Source organism: Pholcus phalangioides, unplaced genomic scaffold (genome assembly GCF_987345545.1).
Source record: "Pholcus phalangioides strain wild (caught in Gottingen) unplaced genomic scaffold, Ppha-v1.0 ptg000007l_1, whole genome shotgun sequence".
In the NCBI taxonomy this organism is placed as follows: Eukaryota; Metazoa; Arthropoda; class Arachnida; order Araneae; family Pholcidae; genus Pholcus; species Pholcus phalangioides.
The window spans coordinates 40,450,886-40,460,362 of record NW_028301600.1 but is presented as its reverse complement, the minus strand read 5'-3'; the positions used below and the strand labels follow the sequence as shown (position 1 = coordinate 40,460,362).

General features: G+C 37.0%; 1 protein-coding gene across 1 annotated transcript in view; it reads left to right on the top strand.

The window, feature by feature from the left end:
- Window positions 1-1,598: 1,598 nt before the first annotated feature.
- Window positions 1,599-9,477, top strand: part of Cont (Contactin) — a 51,639-nt gene continuing 43,760 nt past the window's right edge. Inside the window, exon 1 of the mRNA XM_089233214.1 lies at window positions 1,599-1,823. The gene's annotated coding sequence lies outside the window, so the exon portion shown is untranslated. The remainder of the gene's footprint in view (window positions 1,824-9,477) is intronic.

Here is a 9,477-nt window from a genome sequence, read left to right as displayed (position 1 = left end):
TTATTTTCTTATGGCATAAATAGAAGTTTAAAACAGTAAAATGAAAGAAATAATTTCCGCATCGATGAGATAATTCCAAAGTGAATGAAAGTGATAATGCCAGAATTAATGAAAGATAATTTCAGAATTAATGGAAGATAATGTCAGAATTAATGGAAGATAATGTCAGAATTAATGAAAGATAATTCCAAAATTAAATGCTAAAAAATTTCTTTCATCAATTCTTGAATTTTCCTTCATTAATTCTGGAATTTTCTTTCGTTAATTCTGGAGTAATTGCTTTCATCATTCTGGATTTGTTCCTTTCATTAATGCTGAAATTATTTCTTTCATATCTGCTGAAATTGTTTCTTTCATTAATGCTGAAATTATCGCTTTCATTTATTTTGATACTAAAATTATCTGTTTCATTAAAAGAAATTTGTGAATTAGTGAATTTCATTCACTAGAATTTTTCTTTAATTTATTCTGGAATCATCGTTCATTAATTTCGAATTATCTTCCATTAAAATTGGAATTATCTTTCATTAAAACTGGAATTATCTTTCATTAATTTTTGAAATTATCAATTTCGTCAATGCTGAAAGTATCTATTTCATTAATTCTGGAATTGTTTTTAATTAATTCTGGAATTATCTTTCGTTAATGCTGGAATTATCACTTTCATTTATTTTGGAACTGAAATTATCTCTTTTATTAATTTTGGAATTGTCTTTCATTAATTTTGGAATTGTCTTTCATTAATTTTGGAATTATTTTTCATTAATTTTGGAATTATTTTTCATTAATTTTGGAATTATCTTTCATTAATTCTGAAATCATCACTTTCATTAATTATGAAATTATCAATTTCGTCAATGCTGAAAGTATCTCATCTTTCATTAATTCTGGAATTATCTTTAATTACTCTCATGAAAGAAATGCCACATGCGACTCATGAAAGGAACAAATCTAAATTAAAGAGAAACATAGAAATGAATCTTTTCTTTTCTTTTTCAAAAAATGCTTGATTAAAGCTGCAGAATTTCTTCGATGTAATTTATATGGGCACATAATTAATTTCAAAACATCCTAAACTACGTCTGGATTGATGCAATTGAATATTGTAAAACAATACGGAGACATTAATTTTCATTTTCGTGCTTGAGAAGATATAAATAAAAAGCTGAAATTAATGTTATTGCATGGATATCCTCCTCAAAAGTGGGTCTGGCTCATTATTTTATATTTAATTTTCCGGGCTTCGTATTTCTGAGCGAACTCAATATTTCGAAAATCAAAAATTCAATTCAATTTTTAAAGTTATTGATGTGGCGGAAAATCCCACTAAATGTCCGCATTTCTATGCTAAAATCGGCAATTTTAACATTGATCTCTATGGGGATCGTGTTTGTTCTCACCGAGTCACGTGATCTTCCGACGGAGATGTTGGGGACACCGTTCTCAGCACTGTCAAGGCGGAGACCGCTGACGTCATACTCCCTCCCGTAATATAAGCTTGATTCGTCGCGGCGACTGGATGCTCCCTCCATGGAGGAAAGAATAACTTTATGTGCTCCCTCCAATAATATAAGCTCGATGTTCTCGCCGCCTTCCACAAAAAGTTCTGTAAAAAGTTGATGGCAATACATTATGCTTTTCAACGGCGGTTTTAGGCGTGGTTCTTGTTTTCTTCCCTTTCATGCAATGTTTACATTCACTGTCTGCATGTTACTGTGATCCAAATGTTGTTGTCAATATATATGTTATTAGTTTCGCATTGTAACTTGAAATAGCTTGTGTTTTGCAACCACTGATTTCCTAAAACAGTAGAAATTTAATTGGTAATTGCTATTCTCTAATGTTTTAATTTTGTTAATACCACTATATCTTGTAGGAGTCATTTTATGTTTCTTGGTGTATATAGTGTTTATCCTATAGAAAAATATACTTAATGCTATTAGAGTTGGGTCAGACTGCTTCTTTTTTGACCATGGTAAAAGATATAGCTTCTGAGATGAGAAAACAAATTATATGCAGGGCTCTTGTTTTATCACAAAGTTTAACTGGTGAAGTACTGATGAGTTTCAAATGACATGTATGATCATGTCAAGAAATCATTCAGTGTAACTGCATGAATTCATTGAGAGTAATGGCTATCTAAAGTTATATATTTGTAGAGACATGACTTTTGAGATGGGAGGGACAGAGCCTGGGTCATGTCTGGTCTGAGGGATTAACCATTCAGCAAAATAAGTACGTGCTTATAGGGCATCAAAAGGAAGGGGCACCAAAAAAAAAATCGAATTGTAATTTTTTTAATATAGTTTTTCAGCTTCAACCATCCAATAGAAGATCCTAAAATTTTAAGAACACTTGATGTATGATGTATAGTTGAGATTTTAAATTTCCAAACGTGCCTATCCTTCGGGAACACTTTGATATCTCTCCTAGATTCCAAACAGAGAGTGCCCGGTCCTTCAATATTCAATGTATAGTTGATTATTATCAGATCATTATCACATAATGATGGTACAAAAGAAGAGAAACTAATAGCCTACTATTGCCTACTGAATTTCATGTTGCTGAGTTTTTCTATTAGATTTTGCATGATTTTCATAAAGTACGTCTAGAGCCATCTTAACATATCATAGTCCCCACAGACAAAGTGATTGTTCTGAGGCACACCTACCTAGCTAAAAGCACCTGCTTACTCTTGAAAATCTGTACCAGATCTAATTGTTGTGAGGTTCTCTTGGCACTTGACTTCCCAAGAGGGAAGTGCCCGGATTGTTCCCATGCATTAAAATAAAAGCAGTAAGTAAACAAAATTCTACAGAATAAGGACATGACTTTCGTGAGTCATTAGCATATCCACTGTGTAGTTTGATCCCTAGAAGTAAAATCAATGCTACCCCAGGTGTAAATTACAAACTCAGAAAAGAAAATGTACCTAATAATGGTGATCAGAAATAAGGTGCATATTGGCAATATTATGGCCATTCTAAAATTCAATGGTTTCTCATAAATCTGTTTGGTAGAAGTTATTTTCAGATATTAAAAGCAGTCAATCGGAGAAAAAACAATGTTAAAGGATTTAAAAATATGTAATATATTAATCTATGATCTGTCTAAAAGGAAAATATGAAAATTTGGCAATTCGAAAAACCGTGATGATAAAATTGGCATGCATTTCTTTAGCTTGCGTAATTTTAAATAATCTTTTAACAAATTTTTCATAAGAATTTTCATTTAAGAAACGTAGAATCAAGCAGAATTTGGGGATGTAAAATTTAACATTTTAATTTTAAAACCAGGATTAAAACACAAACAAAAATTTAAGATGTGTGATAGTGTGTTTTTTTAGAAATTATAATAGTTGTGGAGGGCCTGGATCTTAGCCATTACAGAATCGTGGGTAAACGATGGGGATGAATTTTTCTTACACATCTCAGGATGCGATGCTCTCCTGAGAAATAGATCTGATAGGAAAGGGGATGGAGTGTTATATACGTGAAATCATGTTTGAAGGCTAAAGAGTGTAACGTGAAGAGAAGTGATATTGAAACTATATGGGTTGAGCTTGAAAACAAAAGACATCATAAAATTATTGTTAGAGTTTGTTGCAATCCACCGAATAGGTATCCAAACTACATCGCCAAATTTCATGATGAAATTTCCTTAATGTGTAAGAGGGTTGTCATACTAGGGGATTTCAATTACCTGGGTATTAATTGGGAGAACCTTTCAGCTAGAGATCAGTATGAAAGAGAGACTTAAGTTGGTGCTCAAAAATTTTTTGTATTAGCATATATCAGAAACCACTAGGGGTACTGCTATTTTAGATTGCCGCTGTGGTGGTCGAGTGGTTATAGTGACGGACTCGCGATGCGAGGATCCGCGTTCGAACCCCACAGTGGTGGTTGGCTGAAGTTGGTTTTCTGTGGTTCCCAACTTCAAGGAGCGAATGCGAGCCGATCTCCCCGTTAAAAAGTCTTGCCACGGAGAGCTACAACGTTACAAATATTCAATCATTACACTTCACTCACAATTTGAAGTATCGATGGCAGCACTGAAATATCATACACAACACTAACTACACACTCAGACTGTTAGGTGCACTCACTTTGTTCCAGACTCTGTCACGAAGCTGGGCTGGAAGAGATCTCGGCAACGGGATAAGTCCAGTGGCAGAGACCCTGACGTTCATTCATGCTATTTTAGATTTAGTTCTTACTAGTTCTGAGGATCTTGTTGAACATGTTTCGGTGGGTGGACCAATTTTCTTCCAGTGGTAATCATGTCGTTAGTTTTTTCTTCAACTTTTCTTCGGGTAAGGTTGACAAAAGACTGGTTCCTTGTTTTCAGAGAACTAACTTTGATGTTTTGAGAGAAAGGTTAGCAGAAGTTTTCGAAGACCGATTGGAATCAGTCGGGGTGGTAAGTTAATGGAAAGAATTTAGTACGAAGTCCTCTGTTTTGCACCCTTTGTTTTTCATTTATTTTTAATTTTTAATAATGTGATCCTGATGTATTCCCAAGAGATCAGCATGATCTGTCTAGAGAATTTGTTAGTAAACTGAAGAGCCAAAAAAACTGGTATAGGCATGCGTATGCAAATAAAGAGAGATGGAACCAATCAGAGTACGGCGCTGTGGTCGGCAACGCCTATATAACACAACAAGTGGCTGGCATAGTTGTTAGATCGGTTACTGCTGCTACAACGGCAGGTTATCGAGATTTAAGTGAGTTTGAACGTGGTGTTATAGTCGGCGCATGAGAGATGGGACATAGCATCTCCGAGGTAGCAATGAAATTTGGATTTTCACGTACGACCATTTCACGAGTGTACCGTGAATATCAGGAATCCAGTAAAAAATTAAATCTACGACATCGCTGCGGCCGGAAAAAGATCATGCAAGAACGGGACCAACGACGACTGACGAGAATCATTAAACGTGACAGACGTGCAACCCTTCCCCAAATTGCTGCAGATTTCAATGCTGGGCCATCAAGTGTCAGCAGGCGAACCATTCAACGAAACATCATCGATATGGGCTTTCGGAACCGAAGGCCCACTCGTGTACCCTTGATGACTGCACGACACAAAGCTTTACGCCTCGCCTGGGCCCGACAACACCGACATTGGACTGTTGAGGACTGGAAACACGTTGCCTGGTCTGACGAGTCTCGGTTCCAATTGCTTCGAGCTGATGGACGTGTACGGGTATGGAGACAACCACATGAATCCATGGACCCTACATGTCAACATGGGACTGTTCAAGCTGGTGGAGGGTCTGTGATGGTATGGGGCGTGTGCAGTTGGCGTGGTATGGGACCCCTGATACGTCTAGATACGACTCTGACAGGTGACAGGTACGTAAGCATCCGTCTGATCACCTGCACCCATTCATGTCCATTGTGCATTACGACGGACTTGGACAATTTCAGCAGGACAATGCGACACCCCACACGTGCGGAATTGCTACAAAGTGGCTCCAGGAACACTCTTCTGGCTTTAGACACTTCCGCTGGCCACCAAAATCCCCAGACATGAACATTATTGAACATATCTGGGATGCCTTGCAACGTGCTGTTCAGAAGAGATCTCCACCCCCTCTTACTCCCACAGATTTATGGACAGCCCTGCAGGATTCATGGTGTCAATTACCTCCAGCACTACTTCAGACATTAGTCGAGTCCATGCCACGTCGTGTTGAGGCACTTCTGCGGGCTCACGGGGGCCCTACACGATATTGGGCAGGTGACCAGTTTTTTTGGCTCTTCAGTGTATTAGTAAACATCTCCATGCCCGAACCGGGATTTGAACCCAGACCTGCACAGTGAGAAGCTAGTTCCCTAACCACTCGACTGCCAGGCGGCATATAAACACGAAACAAACGTGTTTGTACACCCACCCTCTATGGTTCACGCATAGCATACGTAACCTTTATCTTGAAAAGAAAAGAGCATTCAGAGACTATAAAAGTGGACGATGTGACCTATCATTGTTTACTGATAAAAGAAGAGCATTGAAGAAAGTGGTAAGGGATAGTGAAAAGTAAGTTGAATCTAGATTAGCAGATAACATTGACTCTGACCAAAAACCATTTTTTAGATACATCAATAAAGGATGTAAGGAGACAGTTGGCCCCCCCCCCCTCGATACAAGGGTCTAGGTTAGAGATCAATGTAGGCATGTGTAGTGAGTGCTTTCAATGATTTTTTCGCGTCGGTTTTTAATGGAAATAATGATATTCAATATACAGGTGTTGCATGGAGTAATAAAATCCTCAATGATATTCAAGTGGAAGACGTGGAGGTTCTAAATCTTCTAAAAAATTTATGTGAAAGTGTTGACTTTCCCCGTACGCTTGGTAGCCAGTTCCTATTAATACATTTAAGCCAGTAATCTTAACCTCTCCCCCATTGCGTTGTCACTTCCTACAGAACTTGAGGTCTCCTTCTCTAGTGAACAGCAACCTTGTTGTACTGTATAACCCAGGTTTAAACAAAATTCTAAACTAATTAGAATTTATTGAGAGACTTGAAAATAAATACGTATACTCCCATTTAAATTTACATTGAATTTATTTACATCATTATGATGATTCATTACAGATTACACAGGTACATGCACATTAATAATTAACTTTTACAGAGATGTGGGGGACTGATTATATTAAAAACATGACAATAAGCGAGGATGACTTACCCCATTCAGGCTTTTTGTCCACCCATCCTTCGACTTCATCCTTCTGTCCTAAGATTCCGACTCCCTATCCCTCTGATCTAACTCAAAAACCTACCACTCTCTCTGTTAAAATCTCTTTATATTTTGATTGATAATTTCAACTCTGCCTTTTTGTGCTATTTCAAGACTTTCCATTTGCTCATCTTGAAATTCTCTTTTCCCGTCTGAACCACTTTTTAGTATTAAACATAATTTCATTGGCTCATCTCCCTCTCTGGGAAAATCTCACATTCCCATAACCTTTGACCCTACCATTTAATTTAGATCCGTTCCACGTCCATAGAAACCGTCTAGACGCACATTCCTTCGTAAATCAATGCATTTGACCAGCGACAAAGATTAGCCTTATCTTATTTTTCATAAGATTTCCAGTGCCGCGGTCTTCAGCTTGACATGCATATTATTTTACCCACCTAACGTTCTCAACTATAGTTTGTTTCAGGTTAACTTTGCAGTGGAGAGAAAGGTAGAGAGTGTATTCCTTCGCCGCAAAATATAGTTCCCATACATCGGAGGTTTCTGATGATCATTTATACAGAATATTTCAAATTTTTTTATGATTTTGAAAAAGATACTGAAAAAATACCGTTTTGAAGCAATGTATATTCGTTTAAAATTTTTGAATTAGAAAAATATTGGTTACCATTATCAAAAATCCATGGCGAGCTCAAGAACATTTTGGCGCGATTTCCAAGAAATTTTCTCCGCCAATATTACTATCGTGCTTTTTTTTTGATTGTACAGTTATATATATATTATATCGTCATTTTGTTGAATTTTTTCCGATACAATTTTTCATTCAGTTTTGCATGTAGTTATAGGCCTACACACCCAGACGAATATTCAATCAGGTTTTTTTTTCTAGCGAAAATAACCTCCAACGAATTCAGATATTCACTCATAGATTACAGGAAGTGTCCCTCTTTCACGACAGCGCCGATACCGTTGTGAGAGGCTCTCTTTATGGGGGTAGGTTACGGTTCCAGACCCCCCCTTTTTTCTATATCTATTTCTTGCCGTGTTCGTAGGATAGGGGTGGTTTCTGAATTCCAATAGCCGATAGCGGAGGGTGTTGACATAAGTAATGTCTCTTTTTTCACCCACACCAACTTCCTCCCCCACAGCAGAGGCTGTTCCTCCAGATGCCCTTTCAGTGTATCTCCAGATAAATATAAATAAGCAAGAGAGAGAGAGACCCACAATGGTTTAGGCTTGCAGTGTATCTTTCTTTTCACCAGAGATAGACACGCTAGAACGTTCTCCGTTCTTTTTGGCAATAATGCATAAAGCACGTTATTGAAAAAGAAGAGGAATTTTGGATTGCAGGTGGCTTGATGGAGCAACAACAATTAATAAGTAATAGAGAATCAGATAGTTCTACAACGTCAAGTGAGGATTCCATAGAATGGGAATCCGTGAAAAATGACCAAAACTGTAGTGATAATAAGTGGCATCGACGTATACCGTGCGTTTGGGTGGGTGAGCGACGGAAATTTCGGCAAGAAAAGTGAGTAAAGGAATTCTAAATTTTTCCGTATCATTTTTATTATTATTGGGGCTATTACCAAATTCAAACGTGAAAATCGGGTTAATAGGAGTTACTAAGATACTTTTCAATAAAAAAAAATGATTTCAAAAACCGCACTTTAATTTCTGAAAGTATCGACAATGATTTTTTTTTCCATTAGCTAATTTTTTGTTACTAACTGACTGCAATTTTTTCTACAAGCATTACGTTACACGTAAAAAATATTTTTTTCTGCGTGATTGGCGAGAATCAGCCATACCTTACCGAGGCCGCGCATCGATACATAGGTTAAGAGGCTTTCGTTGTCATAGCAACGAGTGATGCGGTTCCCTCGTAGCTTCCTCTTCACTGCAAAGTTAACCTGAAACGGACTATAGGGTCCCGTTTTATTATATTTTCTCATTATCTCCGACTACATACAACTGCATTCCAAAATATAGCTTTTCCCATAAATTCAACAGTCTGTCTCCTAGGATTAAACTTTCCCATCACATGCGATTCACTATTACCCAAAATTTTGCCTCCTGACCTACATTCTTATACTATCGTAGGTTTCTTTTACATTCACTGTAGCCTCTTACTTTTCTTTATTTTTCTGCTCATTTTCCCACTACTACTATTATATAATATTTATAAACTATTTCAATTTTCCCTAACTACCATCAATTAACTCATCTCGTTAAGATTAATTAGCTTTAATTAGCTCATCAAGTTAACACAAGCAAAGCACCAGGACCAGATATCTATCCCAGGGTCCTTAGGGAATTTACTAATGAACTATCGGGACCCAGCGGCACAGATTTACAGGAGTAGTGTTGCTGAGGACATCCCAAGGGATTGGAAGCTTGCTAATGATGTTCCAATATTTAAAAATGGTAGTAGAGAAACTGTGTCCAATTATCATCCAGTGAGTTTGATGAGCTCCCTCTCAAAAATTTTGGAAATAAATATCAAAAGGCAATTGGTGAAGTGGCTAGACGAGAATAATGTATTGGAAGGGGAAGTCATGTGTAACTAACCTCCTTTGCTTTATGTGACTAAAGCTTTGGGTAAGTGTAAAAATGTAGATGTTTACCTTGATTTCCTAGAAGGCATTTGGGTAAATATAGACTTAAATTTAATCCCTAGATACAGTGCAGAAAGAAAGCTGCTCTATTTCTAGATTTTCTGAATAAAAAACATTGCAGAAAAATATAGGAAGCTAAACTTACCCAAA